Source organism: Leptidea sinapis, chromosome 7 (assembly GCF_905404315.1).
Source record: "Leptidea sinapis chromosome 7, ilLepSina1.1, whole genome shotgun sequence".
In the NCBI taxonomy this organism is placed as follows: Eukaryota; Metazoa; Arthropoda; class Insecta; order Lepidoptera; family Pieridae; genus Leptidea; species Leptidea sinapis.
In genome coordinates this window covers 13179005-13201095 of record NC_066271.1, presented here as the reverse complement: position 1 = coordinate 13201095, position 22091 = coordinate 13179005, and the positions used below count along the sequence as shown (strand labels likewise).

The 22091-nt window shown below is 33.0% G+C and overlaps 1 protein-coding gene across 1 annotated transcript in view; it reads right to left on the bottom strand.

The window, feature by feature from the left end:
• The window catches only part of LOC126965328 (cytochrome P450 4ae1-like), a 232865-nt gene that overhangs the window by 86829 nt on the left and 123945 nt on the right, over positions 1-22091 (bottom strand). The window lies entirely within an intron of this gene.

The following is a 22091-nucleotide window of genomic DNA, read 5'->3' as shown; positions in this document are numbered from 1 at the left end:
GCCATGGCTGTATCTTTACATTCCCCCTACCAATTAGTTTCACCCCAATCCATCAGTACTTTGGGTATGTTGTATTAGGCACCAATTTCTACAAATTATTGCCCCTATTTTTCCATCGTTGAATGGGCTACTGTATAGGTTAATATGACTTTGAGCTCATGACTTAATGTTACTTTTTTATTTCAGTTCTATTTAAGATCTTAAAGGAAACGTCACAGGTGACAAAAGCAAACAATACTACAACAGCTGTTTTGTGGCTGGGACCTGTTTCTATAATCAGTAAGTAAACCTTCCATACTTCACTGTAAATGATATTTAGTGGATTAAGCGGACAATCATCCCAACAGATACTGCAACTCCTATTGATTTATTATTTACCCATCCATGCCACTGGAATCTCCCATTTCAATCTTTTTTGCAGTTTAATAATAATCTCGAATTTAAAAGATTTAATTAATTATTTAAATTAATGTTTTAAAATTATTTAAAACAATCAATTAGAAATGAAAAGTTAATCGTTTTTAAATATATCTTAATAAAAATTTAATTTAATAATATTTAAAAGATAAAAGATGAAATTATTTAAAATAATTAATAAGAAATGAAATTGTTTTTAAATATATTTATATTTTTTTTAACTAATATATTTTTTTAAATTTACATTTTTTATAAATTATAATTTATTATAAATAATTTTATTTAAATTAGAATTTAAAATTTAATTCGAAACCTTTAAAATTTAATTCGAAAACGCTAGAGTATTCTCTAATGTTTCTAGAAACATAAGATATTAAATCTCATTTGCCCATTAATTTCAGTAGGTACGGCGCCCATTTAAAGAGAAACACAATAATGTTTACACATTACTACTTCACGATAGGTTTCGCTGTGGTACTTATCTATCCTGCATCCTGTGCAATGCAGCCACAGACAAAACAAGGCAATTATGAACTTTGCCAAATTAACTATCAGATTTTCGTACAGTTTATTTGGAAACAAACTTAACTATTTTATCCTTCAACTTGAACTAACATACAGATGTATTTTTACAGTGCTAAACGGTCAAGAAGAAGCAAAAGTGTTTGCAAATGTATGTGTTGACAGGGCGTTTTTTTATGATTTTAGCAAAAAGTGGCTTGGACACTGTGCCAGGTAAATATTTAATTTTGGATAATATGATGTAGAGATCCAAATCGATTGTTCTGCCCGGCGGTAAATGCGAACAATGTCCTTCCAGTCACCTTATTGCGAGTAAGCCCAAGTTTTGCCACAGTCTGTCTTTGACTACCTCCCTTTTCGGACGTTCTTATCATACACGAGGTTCGGTTTCATAAAGTCTTAATAAAAAATCGCAAATGCGTACACGATTCATTAGATTTCTTTCAGTGAGCTCGTGTCGCACCCCAATTTAAATTTTCTCAAATGGGTCAAACATGTTTTGTGGTCAATTTCCAGCTATATTGTAACTATATATATGCCAATATTACTTCACTTTTTCAAAAATAACGTCCATTTTATCCGTAACAGAGCGTACATACACATACACAATATCTTTACATTAAAATTAGCTGATTGAAAAAGCCATAGAAAAATTTGTGCTACTCTTTCTGACGCTAGAATGAGGTCCGAAAGCATCATTAATTTTTTTACGCAGTTTGCCTCATTTGTTTTCGTTTTTTAATTATTATAAAACTTTTTTATTAGATTCACTAAGTTTGACAGAATGAAAAGGAGCTGGACAGAAAATTTTACTAATTTGTGTCTTTTTATAAAATGTTACCTTTTTAATGTAACCAAAACCAGCCAAAGTAGTACAGCTAAAGAGATTTTTTCACAAGTATTTGTTCAATTAACAAAGTTCAATCCATTAAAATTCTATCAACAAAATTCAAGGGCCAACATGTAGGAAAAATATAAAAAAGATTGGCAACACATTCAATGCACCTGTAGTTGCCGAGTTCCAAGGAATTTTCAACGAAACATCCAGAACGTTGGTGATGGAATTACATGATTTGGTTGATAAACCACCATCCGACATCTTGACACTTTGTGCGCTGGCAACGATTAATGCTATTTGCCGTAAGTTATCTTTATTCAATACAAGAATAACATGGTGAAATGGTCATTATGATCAGATGTTGAGCAGAGGGTAAGTTTCGGAATAGAAAATATAAGCGGAAATAGCCTATAACTTTGATTATGTACATAGTTACAAACCTATCTTGATAACACCGACTCCAAAAATTACAATTGATCATTATATTCGACTACCACAGTTACTTGACCATAACTATGTTTTGGTAGACTTAAATATCCGGATAGCATAAAAAAGATTCGGCCGAGTATAGTTAATTTGCTCCTAAGAATTGAAGAGTTCCGTTACTTTATCATGGATTCCGTAATCAGAACCTAACCAAACTCTCACCAAACTATTTTTGAAGTATATCCTTTCCAATAAAAAAAATCATCGAAATCGGTTAGCGCGATATTGAGTAATTCGTAAATTTATCATCCACTTTGCTATACGAATTCCTTTTAGCCGCTATAATCTTCTGGTAAAGTATTGTTTTTATATCTGTTACCAGAGTACCATGATATACAAAGTCCCTTATGGCATCTAAGCTATTCAAAAGTCAACGGCCTGATGCGGAAGTGGTAAATTATTTTTCCTATTATCGTGCGCAAAGTTCTATTTTGCGCATGTATTTGCGTTCGTAAAGTATCACTTTCCCACACGTTGACAAGAGCGTGCGCCATAAAATTATACGAGCGATTACAAGGTCTATACGCGTGCGCCATCTCTGGCACTCTCTTCGCATCAACACGTGCGAGCGACACTGTCTCCCCGAGCCCGAGCGCTCTTGCTCGTGCCGGTTTGTTTACATCTGTCGTCTGGAATGGACCTGTCTAAACGTGCGTTCTGTGTTTTGTATTCTAAGTTTTGTTTTGTAAAATAGTATACGATACTCGTGCGCACGCAGGTCATTCCACACGACGACTTACTTTGCGCACTTGTATCGTAATGTACTATTGTTTTTTTCAGATTAATCTCTAGATGTAATCTTAATAGTGATTGCGAGCAAATATTTATTGCCTAAGTGTATATTATTCTAAGTTTATCTCAGAAAAACATTGGTGATTAATCATCTGATCAGTATTTTTTTTTTCTGTACAGAAGCCGCGCTTGGTGTATCCATCACGACAGATACTGAGGGTGGACGTGAATATTATCACGCCTTCGAGCGAACTTTAGAAATATTCGTTGAAAAAGGAGTCAATGTGTTCCTTCATCCTGACTTTGTATTTCGTCTTACACCAAGGTATAAAGAATTAGAGAAGCATATAGGAGTTTTGAATAATTTTTGTGATTATGTAAGTTGCGTTTTTTTAATAATTGCTTTTGTTTTATTTTGTACCATAATAAAAATACTACTAAATAGAACTAGAAAAAAGAAGAATTAAAAAAAGTGTGTGCTTAAGAGGTATCATTAGCTGAGGCTTTTCTCAGATTTAATAATTCTAGAACAATAAACCGTCTCGCTCACGCTGATGAGACAATCATATGTGTGTCCTCTACCGCATTTACCATGGGGAGTGTTCCGAAGAGCTGTTTCACCTAATTCCTGCCGCTTATTTCACTTTCGCACGACACGCCACAAGTTAGGATATCATCCCCACCATCTGGATGTGTGGCGGTCCTCCACAGTACGGTATTCAAGGAGCTTTCTTCCATGTACTACAAAGCTATGGAATGAACTTCCTTGTGTGGTGTTTCCGGGACGATACGACATGTGTAACTTCAAAAAAAGCACGTTCACCTTCCTTAAAGGCCGGCAACGCTCCTGTGATTCCTCTGGTGTTGCAAGAGAATGTGGGCGGCGGTGATCACTTAAGACCAGATGACCCGTACGCTTGATTGTCCTATTTTTCAATAGAAAAAAAGTGTAATAAGTACAACTGCAGCAAAATCGTGATTAAAAATTCAAAAAACAGAATATCGTTCTCGGCAATTTCCTCGTACAAAAATTTACCGAATTGTAACGAAATTTTTGGAACTGAATAGAAAGGAAACATTCTGTGTCGGATTGTTTTGATTTCGCCGATTATTGTTGTCGGATATGTATATTGCTACTGTTTGTGGCCTATTTGTTTAAGCCATTTTAAGAACGTTTTGGAGTGCTAGATTTACAAATACGAAAATATCAAAAAAGCAAAACGGAGAGATACATAATAAATAATGATGATATTGATTTTGTTTTAAAATAAATTTGATCTATTTTTATTTTATTTATTTTATTTTATTCGGGAAACAAACAGTACAACTTAATACACTTAAAAAATAAAACTTAAAATATAAATCACTGACCAATAAAAGTTTCCACAATTAAATAGTACATAGAAAAATGCGAGCAATTTAATTACAATTTAAAAGTACCTATTTGTAATGAAAATAATAAATATTAATTAAATATATTGAATTGAAAATTACAAAATATTTATAGAAAATTATATATGATTTTAGTAATAATATTAATAATAATGGCATACATTTTAAAGTTAATAAAGAGATGCAATATTTATTATATATAATACTAATGAGAATTAATTAAAACTAAGACATTTTCTTAATTTGTTCAATCAACTTCTGTATCGACCCTGAAAAGTAATCAATTGAACAGAATTCTTTGTTGTATACTAAACAAGAACGATGAATGAAGGCATTTTGTGCATAGTTAGTGCGTGTAGTATGTAAATTAAATAAAGATTTAATTCGCGAAGATTGTCTTGGACATCGGAAATTAAGGCAATTAAGAAGAAGTGGAGAGTCAATCATATTATGAAGTAATTTTAGCAGAAATGTTTGATCCTTTACCTTACGACGTTTTTCCAGAGAGATTAAGTTAGGAACATATTGATCGATAGCGGAACACCTAAATTTTAAATGCTTTAAGAATTTCGTTTGAATTTTCTCTATTTCTTGAATATGGACATTGTAATGAGGATTCCAAATTACCGAGCCGAATTCAAGTAAAGAACGCACAAATGCATTAAATAGAAGAATCAAGGTGGTAATATGTTTAAAATCTTTACTGACTCTAAGAACAAACCCAAGCATGCGATAGGCTTTTGCAGTCTATAGTGGTGAATAAAGGTTAACGAGGAGTCAAGGTGAACGCCCAAATCTCTCACCCATGAAACCCGTTCAATAAGATTTTTATTTAAAGTGTACTTGAATTTAATAGCATTTTTTTTGCGAGAAAAAGATATTACGTTACATTTTTTAATATTAAGTTTTAAGAGATTATCATTGCAATATTTACACAATTCATTCAAATCATCCTGTAATAAGCTACAATCCGAAGGTTTACTTATTGTTTTATATATCTTCATATCATCAGCATAGAGAAGAATTGAAGAATGTTTAAATACTGCAATAATGTCATTTATGTATAGGTTAAATAAAAGGGGTCCAAGATGAGATCCTTGAGGAACACCAGAAGTAACAGGCACGAACGTAGAGCCTTTAACTGTAACAGCCTGGCTTCGATCCCTGAGGTATGAAGTAAGCCAACGGAGCAGGTCGCCATGTATACCGAGTTCATCAATTTTACGAATTAAGATAAGATGACAGATTTTATCAAAAGCTTTTGAATAGTCGGTATACACAACATCCACCTGGAAGCCTTGATCCATTGCAGTAGTTACCTGATGAACAAACTCACATAAGTTGGACTCCACAGATTTATTGCTAACGAAACCATGCTGTTGAGGAATAATAATGGGTCGTAGAATAGGAAAAACACAATCAAATATAATTTTTTCAAAGTTTAGCAATAGTACATAATTTGGATATGGGTCTGTAATTTTTCACATTGTGCTTGTTACCTGATTTAAAAACTGGTATCACATAACTTTGTTTCCACAGTTGAGGCATAACGCCACTACAAATAAATTTGTGGAATAATAAATAAAGAGGAAGAGATAGAGAGGTACGACACGTCTTCAAAAAAATAGGAGGCAAGCCATCTGGCCCACTTCCCTTATTAATATCCAGTTTACTGAGGTATCTCTTTACTATAATAGGAGAAAGTCAAACTAATCCAATGCTAACAGAGCTATACTTACTCGAAGCACTTACACAATTATTATTGTAGGTTAAGACAGGTGATTCATAAATGGATTCAAAATATTTACTTAAAAGGGAACAAATATCATTTCCATCACTTGCCGTTAATTCGCTTAAATTCATAATATCAGGGATATAACTAGAAGAGTTTTTCGCTCGGACAAATGACCAAAAGAATTTGCTACAATTTTTTGTTTGTTTTCAGAATTTGAAATATACAAGTCATAATATTTAGTTTGTAACCTTTTTTCGCGATCACGCAACAGACTAAACGTATCATAATCAGAAATTCTGTTATAAATTTTCCATTTCCTATGATACTTTAATTTTTCTTTAATAACTTTTATTAAGCATCTAGGGTACCAGCAGGGAAACTTATGGGTACTTCTTAAAATTTTGACTGGAATAAAATCATTTACAATTTTATGCATTATTTCATAAAAAACATTAACTGCATCCAAGATATCACGGCCATCCAATAATTCAAACCAATTAATATCGGACAGTGCATTATTGATTTCCTCGTAGTTAGCACGGTGAAAAAGTCGAATCAATCTAGCATTTGGCTTAATTAATCGTAAGTTCTGGATAGAAAATAATATTCCCAGAGCTGGGTGATGTGCATCCTCTTTAACAGGCGGTTGAGTGCAACGACTAACGGAACAGTGGCAGTCACTAAAAACAAGATCTAAAAATCTGCCATTGACATTATGAACTAAATTAAATTGCCTCAGATCAGCAAAATTCATAAAGTTGGCCAAGGCATACACCAGACTATTATCGTCGCAAAGGTTACACAGGATCATGACATTGTCATTCCTATCCCACTGCGCGTGCAGTCGGGACATTAAAGTCACCCAACACCAAGAAACTATCGTTAGGATAATTTAGCTTCTCATCCGAAACCAATTCAAAGAAATCAATAAGCCTCTCACAATGATGGTTAATATTAGGGAAATAGCAGCAATATATATGAAGTGACCTGGTTATTGCAGTAGACATCAACGATACTGTTACTTTCACTATTTCAGCTGAAAAGTTGCTCAATTGAATGGATGTCGACGAACGAACTGTTATGTTAGACTTTAAGGCGATAAGTACACCGCCGCCCATTTTGTCACCACGTACATTATAATTTCTATCACATCTATGGACAGTGTATCTTGAATCAAAGAGTTCGGAATCAAAAATACCATCATACAACCACGTTTCGCTAAGACAGATAATATCATACTCCCCATGCAACATTGCCCTGAAGAACTTATTAGTTTTGGTACGCAAGCCTCGTACGTTTTGGTACAAAATGTTTAAATTATATCCCATGATTTAAAAAGTTTAAAGCAATTACACGTACAAAAAAATTGTGTAAAATAATAATTTTATAATTGGAGTGGAGTGGAGTTATCTCCACTATTCAATATTTGCGTGGTATTAAAAGAAAAATTATAATATATTACATAATAAATATAAAAAATAACTATAATAACGTACATTAAATAGATTCCGCGACTAAAAACCCATATAAAAGATAACTTATAAGCACAAATGCCTTCACAAACGTTAAAAATTAAAATTGAGCAAAATGCATTATAAAGATATAAACAACTATAGCAGGAAAACAAAAAGACTCCATAACATGATGTGCCATAGGTAGATATATAAGTAATCCTTATACAATTTTGTTTAAATCATTCACATTACATATATTTAGTACAGCACTATTTTCGGAACGTCTTAACATTATACTGCAATTTTTTATCCAAACATATTTATAATTCTTCTCCTTTGCTATTTTTATTACAGATAGCAGCAAGGTTTTATTTGAACTTGTTAGATGCTCGTTAAAGTAAACATTATTATAATTGTTTGAAAAACCTAAATCATTACCCTTTATCTTTAGTTTTCTTGCTTGTGCGAGGAATTCATCTTTTTTCCATCGACTTAAAAATTTCACAATGATAGGTTTACACTTTTTAGCATCCTTATTTTTGTTTTTGGTGGCAACTCTGGTGATAAAATCAATGTCGGTGCTGGGATCAATTTTAATGGAGGTTTTGCTGGCAACATTTTGTAAAATAGAATACAGATTTTCATTTTAATGTTCAGGAATTCCATAGATTTCAATATTCGATCGACGAGCCCATTGCTCACGATTATTGTTTTCTGTAAGGATTGATTGCATTGTAGATTTTACTTCCTCAAACTCAGATAACTTCTCACTATGCTGATTTAATTCTTTTTCACATTTTTCAATACGTAAAATTAAACTATCAAATTTTGAATTAAAGAAGTCCAAAGATTCCTTAATACAATTGAAATACTGTCGAATCGATATTAATTCATCTTTGAGTGGAACAAGTGCTGATTTAAATTCATCCTTCAAGCTTAAAAATTCCGATGTGACAACCGTCCTAATCAACTCCAGTAAATTGTTATCATTTTCGGCTTCTTCACATGACGTGTCCACATGAATACGCGAAAATGAACTACCACCTCTTTTAAAATTTATATTTTCATTTGACTTATTAATGATACCACTACTACGTATAGGAGTATTATCGTTGTTTGTTTGCCTGGGTAACATTAAAGAGCACTCCGGGCACATCCAATGCTTCTTCAACTCATTTTTTAATTCCTTTTTATTATCAGTTGCAAAGAGGCACTGAACATGATAATTTTGTCTACATTTAGTGCAAGTGATAATCTCACCACTGCTTCCTGTTGTCAACTTGCAACACGCAAACTTCATATTTTATTTATAATAAGAATATACTAAAATAAATAAAATAATAAAATGTTATTCACGGCCGAGATTTGAACCACGGACTTTCAACTGTTTAAGTTTGGACAGTCTTGAATACCGCAACGCCAAACTGTCTTGAGTGCAAGTGTTGAAATAAGGCATCCAATATTGCACTACTGGCCACAACATTAACTGAGGTCATTGAACTTATTAGCTGAAGGACACACAATGTCACCTCACAACAATATCAATCACAAGATTTCATGTCTGAATACTTCAAAATAAGCACTAAACTAACTGATTTTATGTTTAATAGCACTAGTAGTTCAGCTTAGATATTAATTAACATAAAGAACACACTTCTTATCAAGTTTTTACTGTTTATATACTTCCTTTTGAATAAAATATTACGATGAAACGGAATTACACTTGCTCAGCACGACATCGCACTGTTGACTGATCTAGGGTTAAAAACCAAGGAGAAGGAACTCGGGAACGCTTGTATGGAAAAAAGGCCAATAATATTTCCTCTTTATACAACGAGACAGACGTGTAAACATCATCAAAACGTGCTTAATAATCTGCAACACAACTATTATTTTTGTTCTATATTCATAAAATAGTTCCCACTCTTAACGAGCGGCTAGTCTATGTACTAGCCGTTTATTAAATCCATTTATGGGATGATGAATTGGTATTTGGATCAAAGCCAAGCTTTCCCTATAGGTACTTTATGGGTTTGTCAATTAGCATTGCCATATTGAAATACAGATCAAGATCAATTCAAGATTAGTTGACGGATTTTATATAATCTGCATCCAAAATAACCATAAATTAACGTTCCCAATTAGTAAGCGGCCTTAAGACAACTTGCGTTTCTTACAAAATATATTTGATACCTTTCCCGTTATAGAAGAGGCTATATTTAAGTTATTTTTTTCTTAATCTTTTGATAGTGAATACTAACTGATACGTCTTATACAAATTAACAGGTGATAAAGAAAACGTTGTATTATTATCCAAGCTTGAAATAAATATATTTGTAATTTGTAAAGTGTATAATAGATTTGTAATTCGCGTACACCCGAAAGCATGAAGCAGTCATATAGCCCGGACAAATTAAAAAGCAGTAGAATATGGACAAAGCTTGGCCATTGTCGTTGCCTCTGGCCTCGCCTGAGACTTTGAAGACTTGAAACTTGAAGTAACTAATGATTTGATTTAATAACTTACTGATTATTGTGTATTAATAATAAATTGTTTTCACAAATAACATTAATTTTTGTATTTCATTATCATGTATTTATATGATTATTCTTTCATAAATTTTTACGAATTACACCACTTAAAATATTAATGTATTTGTTCCGAAATTGTGTCACATGTGATTTAGTGATTAAACAAAACATTGCATGTTTGTACTAATAAGATATGTATTCGAGAGACATAGCAACTGACAATCAGAGAGACAGACGCATAATTAGAGATGACCAAAATATTAACAGAATAGTGCAAAAATGAATGACGATGAATTAATTTTACGCGGTAAAAAACAGAACGCCGACAGAGCACGTGCTTATAAAAAAGGGAAAAAAGATCTGGGTGAACGTAGTTTTTATATTGAATTTGTTAGAATTGTTAGCACTTTTTGCTGGTGCATGTTGTTGTTTATGGATTTATTGCAATTTTGAGTGCTTGAGTTTATTATTTAGTTTATTATTTAACTTATTAGTTAGTTTATTATTTAACTTATTTCGTATGGATATTAAATTAAGTATTTTTTATATATATTCGGTCCATTCAATGTATTAAATTTTATTAACGAAAAAAACTGAAAACTCGTAATGAAGATGGAATTGATAATAGAATGATTGAAAATAATTGAAAAACGGATCGAAATGACTCAACGATAACAAAATATTGTTTTCAGTTTTTTAATATGTGAATATAATCTAAATCTAAGTATTGGGAATCAGTCACCCCATGTAAACTGTATATCTATATATACATGAAAAAGATTTGAAAGTATTCAAATTTCATAATTTTTAATCCTTTTCAATCAATATTTATAACCAGGGTTCAATAAAAATATTAGTTGGAGACTTAGTCTACTTTTATTGTTTCCCATTATACCCTTAATAAAATATTATTCCAAAAATTTTTAGTTAAATGTGTATAATGTGAAAAAATGTTTCACTTTTACCGTGATTTTATAAAACATATTTATAACGATATTTCATAAAACCACACAATCCTATTTTTTATATTCCCTGTGGCTTATTTTTTAGATAAACCAGGCTTCAAGTCATATATTGACATTCTGCTTGATCTAGAAGAAACAGATGCCAGCTTTACAGAGGAACGGACGCGTGGAGAAGTAAATACAATTATACTTGCAGGCCAAGAAACAATAGCCACCACGTTGTTCTTTTGTTTCTTAACGATAGGAGACCATAAAGACGTGCAAGAAAAAATGGTAAAAGAGTTAGTAGTATTGTCATTTGTCTTTTGGGGTTTTGGCAGAATCGCCACACTTAACAGAGGGTTTCGCGAGCGTAGTAAACGGTGATGATCTCTTGGAAGAATGCTGCAGCCAATCCTCTGTTCTTTGTATCTCTGAGGCGCCTCTTACGACACACACGGGAGGAGATGGCGTGGTGCCATTCTGGTATAACACCACACCCATAGGTTAGGTGAGGGCAGCGCAGGACCAATTGTCGTGAGGAGACCTTTGGGGGAGGCCTTTGTCCAACAGTGGACGTCCTCCGGCTGATATGATGATGAACATGATGAATCTATCATTCTTTTTTATTGCAATTTGCGAACTAGCCTTCGGCTCACCTGCTTGCAAGAAATCAGCATCCCGTACGCTTACTTAATGTTTAGGTAACTATTTTAAACTAACAACAGTTACCGTTAAATATTTACAAGTGGGAGGTTTTTATGCACAGGACTAGGATACTAGTGAAATTATCTGGCTAATGTGACTTAACATCATATGTCTCAAAGAGACTTTCTCTCTACTTCATTCTTTGTCCAGGGCTTTGTCACAGACTGTGAAGTCAGAACGTCTTTTGACGACGACCTTTTTCGGACGTTCTTGTCGTACGTAAACTATTTTTCATCACCAGTTATCAAAAACGGTGCGGTTTCATTACGTCTCAATAATGAATCTCTAATGTGTACAAGGTTCATTAGGTTTCTTACAGTGAGCTCGTGTAGCACCCAAATATCGAGCTTTTTTGTTTGCCTAGCTTTCTGGAAATGCGTCAAAATTTATTTGTGCTCAATTCCCAGTATTTCATATATGTCGAAACGATTGATCTTTGCTCCACTTTTTATAAATAGCGATTATGCTTACAGACACTGGATTAGGTACCCACATAATGGTCGCAATTTTTTTCGCGACTTGCGTGAAATTTTTTCTTTTTTGTTATAAAACTTTAAAATGTTAGATCCACTCATTTTGACAGAAAAACATTGCAACTAAAAAAATCTGGAAACAACATTTTTTATTATATTTTAATTATATTATATTTTAATTTTTAACCTTTTTTTAAATAAGATTTGGAGAAAAAAAAACAAAATAAACAACCGACTTCAAAAACACTATTCCAAAACAATAGATATAATGTGCACTAAAAGTATAAAAATAATTGCGTATTTTTATACAATCTAATTAATTAATCTAATTTTAGTTACGATTATTGTTATTTTTAAAATCGGTGTCCTTCCGCCTTGACCCGCTCTCGCCTGCTCACGACTCAGCACATCTCACCTATAACTATGTATGTAGGCACAAACATGTCTTTTACCTATTCTGTGGTACAAACCTATCTTGTCTGAGACCGATTTTTAGTGAATTTGAAGTACACTAACTAACAATTTGTCCAAATATGTGTAGATATTCTAAATTTTTCAATGCAGCAATAAACGTAAGCGCTTTGCAATTTGATTACAGACAGAAATTCTGCCACAGATCGCACCCTTACTGTAAGTCATTAAGGAGTTCCATTGATATCATCGATCATCATATTCGACTACGACAATTACTTGACTATAACAGCTTCGTAGATGACTTAATAGCATAAAAAAGATTCGGCCGAGTATCGTTAATTTGCTCCTAAGAGTTGAAGAGTTCCGTTACTTTGTCATGGATTCCATAATCAGAACCCAACCAAACTCTCACTAAACTACCTTTGAAGTATATTATTTCCAATAAAAAAAGAATCATAGAAATCGGTTGGCGCGATATTGAGTTATTCGTAAATTTATCGTCGACATACGTATAGCAAATTTAAGACTTTTATGGTTTTCCCATGGATGCCATTATCAGATCTGGACCAAATTGCAATGGGACCACACGAGAAGCACCAGCTTTCAAAATCAGTTCGCCCAGTCGAAAGTTTTGAGGCAACAAACAATAAAAAAAAACATACCGACGAATTGAGAACCTCCCTTTTTGAAGTCGGTTAAAAGGCAGAACATTTTCAGTTTGATTCAAAGGGACTCTTTTACATTTATTTGTAGTCTTTATTTAGCCTCTAGAATTATAAATACCTACTAGATTTCAACCCATGAAAAAGTTTTTCGTGAATCATGCTGTAAATCTTATTTGTGTAATAAATTTAATCCCTTAAGTGAGGGTTATCAGTTTGAAACATAAACAATTGTTTAAATTTAAAAGATATTATTTATTCTGCAGAATAAAACAAGTAATGGGTGAAGAGAAGTGCGATGTCACAAAAGAACACTTGTCAATGATGCCGGCCGTATTGTGAGGCTGTAATAAATGAAACCATGCGGCTATATCCTGCAGCTCCTGGCGTTATGCGATACGCAGACCGTGACGTTAAACTTGGTGAGTACTTTTCCACTGTCTATATCACTCTTTTTATCTCAATTTGTTTACCTAAATTTTTTCTATTCTATTATCTATGAAACTCAGAGTTTGGCGAGTCAACATCTCCCGAGGATGCATCGTGTAGGAAAAACACGTGTCGAATTGTTTGAAGACAAATATTGGCGGAATTAACACTCAAGACAACTCAAAGCATTTGGATAGTTATTGATTTCTGCAAAATAACGCGTACTTCAATAAGTTTTATTTTATGACGTTTTTTGTCGGCTATAAAGTAATAATGAATTATATAATATACTCTATTACTGTCGCTCTTTTCTTGAAGAGTTGCCTTGTTGATGCACAAGGCGCAACGCGCTATAGAATCACATTTGCCTGGCCCGTTTCGACATGCCACGCCACGTTAATATGTTTCTGCTTTTAGTGAATAGCCGTTAAATATTAAGCCATGCTTTAGTAATACCTACAATGTTTATTGTTTATGTCCTGTAATCTTGTTTCACATATTCAATAAATGTTGCTTACTAAAATTGGTGGTTACCACCTAATCCACCCAGGTCTAAGCAAGTAGATTTCAGCTTGGGGAAAAGAGCTTGCATAGGTCAGTATACACTACTTCAGTGCACTATGGGTTATATTGCTTATTTAACAACTCGGTTTCCAGTTTCAACAGTAGTATGTAGTTTTACTCACCCAGATGAAGGACCTCCGAATGGTCCGAAACTAGACGGTACCCACACCGATGAATAGTGAGTAAAACCGTATTAATAAATAACTATTTATGCGTTGTCTCCCGATAGCATGCTAAACTCAAATTGCGGAACGTTTTTCATTTAAGCTTGCTAAAATTGCTTCACACACCTAGAATAGGCAGACGTCTGGTTTCAAGTTTTTATAGAGATGATGGTTATTGAAGAAATAAGTCATATATCGTTTTCATGCTAAGTTTCTCTAATTATTTTGCAGGAAAAAGATATGCGATTCCAGTGTTAAAGACGATCTTGATTCACTGCATTCGTGATTATGAGATCATAGCTGAACGAAATGAGAATTTAGAGTTCAAAGTGGATGTTGCCTTAAAAGCAATAAATGGTCATTTGATACAAGTGAAGCGACGACAGTAAAATTGAAATTAATACAGTAAAAGTTGAATTGATTAAAAAATATCACGTACAATGTGTTTCATTACCTTACCTAGGTTTATTATTTTGTTTTTAAATATATTTTTTTAGACTCACAATCACGCTCAAAAGTTTTAGGCAGAGTTTTTTTTCAGTTGTGTTTCGACCGCGCTTTGAATACAACGCCACGCCATGAGAAAGTGTTCAGTGGAAAAATGTCCAAATAACAGTATATCCAATCTTAAAAAGGATGAAGTTGATCAAGTAGGTTCCCCTTTTAAATTAACAAAATTATGTAACTAGCTTGACGTTTTTAATCATTTTTCTAAATACATTTCAATTGATAAAATAAAATAAATTGAACATTACTGCCACGAAATAAGGAGTTAATATGAATGAATGTTTTAATGTTACCTGTATATTAAGATAATGAATATAATATATATTATAAAAGGCATTTTTATTTTCTTAAAATTAATTCCTTTAGAATTGTTTTTGTGTTAATTTAAGCAAAGATTTGGAATATTTTCAAAAAAATTAAACAATAAGACAATAGGGGACTCCTCTAGCAATGTAATATAACAAGTACTAGAATAAGTAATAATTGTAAAATTGCAAACCTGATGCACCAAAACATGCAAGGATTATTAGGTTAAGAACTTGAACTGGAGTTATTTATAAATCATAAAGATATACATATTTTATGTTTAACAGAGCACTGGCTCAGAAAATATGAGCTCATCTTTAACTTCAGTGGTCATCAGGTGGCAAGTGCGCTTAGCAGAGAAAAAGCTTCACATGGCGGCTCTCTTATTCTTGTAAGTAAATTATTTAAATTCAAAGAACGAGAAGATATTGTGGGCCTTTCTGTTGAACGTACAATTGAAATAGCCTGTGCAGAGCTCGAGCGCGCCATTGTTGTTAGTATATACAGACCCCCAGATGCAGTATATGAATTATTTGAAAGTGTATTGGAGGAGGTTTTATTAAAATTATCTGAGTCTAAGAAGTATATCATGATATGTCGTGATTTTAATATTAATTTATTAGAAAAATCCTCAACCAGTATTAGATTCAGATCTTTATTCAAATCATATGATTTAACCAATATTTTCTTAGAGCCTACTAGAGTAACTGGCACCTCCAAAAGCTGTATTGATAACATATTTACCAATTATAAACCCATTTCTCAGGCAATAATTAACAAACTGAGTTCAGACCACTTTGGTCAGTTAGCCTCTTTTAATATTGAGGTCAATAAATGTACTAAAATTAAAAAGTTTACGTTTGTTCCTGTGAATAATAGGCGAATGGAGAAATATAGAGACAATGTGTCAGTTAAACTCTCAAATTTGGATTTATTCAAATATAATATTAATCCAAATGAAATGTATGATATGTTATTTAAAATAATTAAAACAGAGTTTGCTTCTATATTTACTTCTAAGACAGTCAAATCAGGTGGTCTCCTGTCATTTAATGATTGGGCAACAGTTGGCATTCATAGGAGCAGACAAAGGCTATATGAACTGTATAGTGAGAGATCATTGTATAATCATGATGCATCTGTTCTCGAGTATGTTAAAAAATACTCCAAATTATTTAAAAGTGTTTGTTCTATTGCAAAGTCAAATAAAATAAAGATGACTTGGAATGTTAGTAACTGGGAATCTGGAAGATTGAAAGACCGCAACATTGAATATAATCTATCAATAAACAATACAATAATTTAATCTCAGCAGGAAGTTGCTACTGCTTTTGAGATTTTTTTTTCTGAGATTCTATCACAAACACTCTTGTCTCCTCCACCAGTGTTGCTAAGTCACTTCTTCTGGAAAATGTTATAGGATGTCAACAAAGTTTCAATTTTAATTTTGTTAGCCCTGGAGAAATAATAAAACTTTTAAATCTCTAGACATGAAAAAAACTGCTGATACATGGGGCATTTCTGTTAAAAAAATTGTTCAATAATTGATGTCATAGCACCATATCTTGCAATAGTATTTAATAATTGTATTAATCGTGGCGTGTTTCCTGACCTTCTGAAACATAGTAAAATTACACCAATATTTAAGTCGGGATGCTCTTCTGACCCGAACAACTATCGTCCTGTGTCGGTTTTGCCAACCCTTAGAAAAATTTTTGAAAAAATAATTTTAAGCCAAATGCTTACTTACTTTAACTCTCATAAGTTACTTCATTTGAAACAATTTGGCTTTACTAGGGGACGTTCAACAACGGATGCAGGTGTTGAGCTGATCAAGAATATTTTTGATGCCTGGGAGGAATCGCAGAATGCACTTGGCATCTTCTGTGATTTATCTAAGGCTTTTGATTGTGTTCAACATTCAACGCTGGTCAGGAAGCTATACCACTATGGCATAAAAGGAACTGCGCTCGATCTTCTGACTTCATATCTAAACAATAGAATTCAGAGGGTCGACGTGAATGGCAGGAGATCTCCTGGGACTCCTCTCAGTATGGGGGTACCACAAGGGTCTATTCTTGGACCGTTCCTCTTCCTTATCTATATAAATGATCTTCCTAATCTTATAGAGAAAAAACATAAGGTAGTATTGTGTGCGGACGACACTTCACTGATTTTCAAAGTGAAAAGAAACCAAGCTATGTATGACGAAGTGAACGATATTTTATCTGACATCGTGTACTGGTTTAGCGCTAATAACCTATTGTTAAATAGAAAGAAAACTAAATTCATTAAATTTACCGTACCAAAAGTCAAAAATGTAAATGCAAATATTTTGTTAAATGGAGAGGTGATAGAACCGGTGGAATCTGCTATATTCCTTGGCATAACTCTAGATTCCAAATTACAATGGGGCCCCCATATTGAAGGATTGGCGAACAGACTTAGTTCTGCAGCATACGCGGTTAAAAAATTAGACAATTAACTGACATAGATACGGCGCTACTAGTATACTTTAGTTATTTCCATAGTATTATGTCCTATGGTATATTGCTATGGGGCAACGCTGCCGATATTAATACAATATTTGTGCTGCAGAAGAGGGCTATTCGCGCTATTTATAACCTAGGTCCTAGGGAATCATTGAGAGCAAAATTCAAAGAAATTAACATCTTGACTGTTGCTTCTCAATATATTCTTGATAATGTAATGTATGTTCATAGGCACATAAGTGAATTTGCCAGAAACTGTCATAACCATAATATTAACACCAGGAACAGACATAAACTGATGATGCCTACTACTCGGCAAAGTCGAGTTAGTAAGTCTTTCGTGGGGCGATGTATATGCTTTTACAACAAGATCCCAGAAAATGTTCAAAACAAAGGTGTTACGTTATTCAAAAGAATTGTTAAAAAACGTTTGTGTGGTAAAGGTTACTATAACATAAATGACTTTCTTAATGATACCACAGATTGGGAATGGAGCGACCGCCCTCAGGCTATTAAATAATAAGTTTAATTGTACAATGTTACTTTGTAAATGTTACTTTTATTGTAAAATATATTTTTGATGAAAAAAAAGCCCGCTGAGTTTGTTGCGCCCATTCTTCTCAGGCCTGAGGCATTCACTTTGGAATGGGTGGTAGTTTTTTGACTTTCAATAAGTGATTTCACATCCTATTTTGAATAAAAATATTTGAATTTGAAAAAAAAAATTGTTACACACATTTATGTTTTTGGTACGTATATACAACGCCACTTGGCCCCTTATGGCAACCTTTTAATAGGCGATTGGGAGTCTATTTGTTCATAGTACGTCAATGCTACAATTTCATTGTATGTGTAAGTCCGTTTTTCCTATTCAGGTGTACTGTGAATACAAAGTACACCCTCGTAATATTCAACATATCGGAATCGTCTCCAAACCACTTTGCGGACAACAGCTATCAATTGTCAGATTCTCTATCACAGTATCGGATATGATGCGACATTTTGCGTAAATCGAAGTTCCAGCGAGTTAGGGTTCTCCTAAACACAATAGCCCAAAGTTTTATCTTGTCTGTCCACTTTGTAATTGAACAAGTTTAATCTTATTCTGGTAATTTATTGACATCTACTACGATATAATAGTTGTTTTCAAGAATGAAAAGCCATTCAAGTTTGTCTAGTCGTGTTTGGTTAATATAATTATAGCAAATGATAGATCAGGCGAATTCGGCGTGTGTTTTACCATAGGCCTACATTGGTAATGTCACTGTGCTCTCCAGGTAGATATAATTCTGTAACAAACAAGAACTCCACATTTTTGTTATAAATAATGCAGGCTCGAGGCCAAACGCCATCGGCGTTACGCTATACCACCAGAATTTAGTCTTAAGATGGAGGTGTCTGCAACAAGTTGTATATGCTATCAATTTTTATTTCCCAACATTGGCAAATAAAAATTGATCATCATTATCGGCTTGTGAGGTTGTCTATGTGCTAGTATAAAAGTCTATGCTATACTATGTTTTACACTTCAAATATTTGACTGTTTTATTTATATTTCGTTCCGTGAATTGTCTTGGAGTACTTCAAATCGTTTGTGTATTCAAATAGGTCAACCTCAAGCAAGCAAAGAATCTCGTATGCGAAGCGCCTTTGTATTTTAATGATGTGGCTTTTATGTTCTGAGCGAACTGTGGTAGACTGGGTTTAAGTAAATTTGCTAAGATTTAGTTGGTGTGTGTTTGTGTGTTATGGTTTTAAGGGTTCAAAGTACCTCAAAAGGAAAAAAAACAAGAAACCTTTATGGATTGCTTTGTTGTCCGTTCGTCTATCTATATATCAAGACACTTTATCTCGGGAACGCGTGAGGTATCGAGTTGAAATTTGAGCTGTGAAAAAATCAAACTTTTAAATTAACGTTAAAAAAAGATACGGCTATATTTTATGCCTATTCCCACACTTTCAAAGAAAGCAAATTTAAAGGGTGGTTTTCCGTTGACCGAGAACATTATTATGTAAATATGCGTTAGATTTTGCACTGTTACACGATGTATGTATATATAAATATACTCGCTGACCCGACAGACGTTGTTCTGTACATAAGAAATAATATACTGATATTTTATGAATTTGTCAATAACATTTTATAACATCAAGAATCATTTCGTAAAATATGCTCCCTTTTGTTATAATGAAATTTGTTTCACAGTAGAACTGTCAAACCGTGCGTCAATAAACTCTCTCGTTGGAAAAAATTTCCATACACGGAATAATATTGGAAATAAAAATAATTATGGGTCCCAAATCGAAATAAAAGCAAATCACCTGGCAGGTAGAAAATCCCACTGGTCTTTTTACTTGTCTTTTTGGGAATATTATTTTTTTTGTCATAAATAATGCCCTACAAAAATTTCAAGTTGCCTCAAATACATTTTTACAAATTTTTGCAAAATATTTTTGCACGCGCCTTGCAATGTAAAAACCCCGACTAAATTGTCTGGCTCATTTTTTTTATTTTTTACATATAAAATAACATGTAAAATTGCATGTTGCCTCCAACATATTTTTTGAAAAAAAAATATATTTTTAGAAATTTAGCCCAGACCAGCACCAGACCCCTAAATTTCAGACAGGTCTGCAGTTCCGAGTTGGGATGTATCAGGAGAAGTATAGACCAAGTTTTCAGCTTTCCACAAATACCTACCTACCCTAAAATTGGTGCCAGCTCTCCTACTAATCTAATAGATATACAAGCAGAGTATTTTTGTACGTATTATTGTAGGAATTTGGTCATCTTTCGCCTGCAACGATTTAGTACAGTAACAAACAGGTATATTATATTCTTTAATTATTCCGAGAGTTATTATCGCGTATAAATATAAGAATAATAGATCGAGTTTAAATACTACCTTGCCATCAAACAGAGATATAATCTTCAGCAAATTTGCAGCAACATCAGATTATTTTGCCATAAAAATCGTATAGCAATTTCAGCCATAAAGCTTTATTACTCCGTCAATATTCAGAGCAAATAAGAAAATAACGACGCTTGGTGTACCCGCTTTTGATGACGTTTCTATGTTAGCGTACGGATCCCAATATCTGAGAGATGTAACATTTGGCCTCGATCACCCTTATATGACATTTAATTACTACAAATTATTATCAAAGTCCTCCGCCGCGTCTAGATAAGTCTAGATAAGTTTGTCGCGAACAACTTAAAAACTACTGCACCGATCGTCATGTTCACTCATTTGTTTAGTTTTTGTATATATTTTGTATACAGTAACGATATTTGTTGGAGGTGCCGGAAAAAAAAAACAATAACCTACCTATATATATATATATATAAATGAATCCCTATTTCCCTTGGTCACGGCATCACTCGAGAACGGTTGGACCGATTCGCTAATTCTTTTTTTGTTGTGTTTCTTACTGTCAGGTTCTGGTGAAAGAAAAAATAAAGAAAATTGGTGGAAAATTTAATAATACTTCACAACCATATAAAATTATTTCTAATCCGACCTTAGCGCTTTTGACAATATAAACTTTTTAATGTAACCAAAAAATATGACGTTTGACATAGAATTGACAGAATGCTTGCTACAAACATGGTTAAAGAGGGTGTAAAAATCTGAATTTCCCTTATAATAATAATAATCATTTATTTTGGATTCATTCATGAGATTACATCCATATTTGTTAGTACAATTTGCAAACTTACAAAATAGTGTTAGTAATAACTTATTAAATCACATATTTAGAAAATAGAAGTATAAAAGTATTTACTTATAAAACAGAAGTTTCGGTCGGAGTTATTTTATTGATAAAATACGCGTAAAAAATAATTTATTATTTTAGGAAATAAATGTGTAGGCACATGGATGTGAGAAATAGTTATTTGTTCAACAAGTGAGCAAAGTTATTTTTGCTGCGAGTGCTGACTTTAAATCACTAATTGGCGAAGTAGTCTAGAATAGAATCACGAGCGTAGCGAGTGATTCTAATATGGACTACTGAGGTAATGAGTGTTTTAAAGGTACGAGACAAAAAAAATACTCTCGTGTGAAACGTACAATTTTTCACCTCGACTAGCGAGAAGTGTTATAGTAAGAGAAATAATTAAGATAATATTTAACAATGTTTATTATAAATATTATCAAACCCTCATAAAAAAAATAAAGGTTGAAAAATTTATAAATCTAAATTTCGATAAGTAACATATAAATTTTTGTGACAGTGAGATAATACGCTAAACCATAGTTTCTCAACCGGTGGTACGCGGGGACATTTCAGGTGGTACGAAATCATATATTAATAATA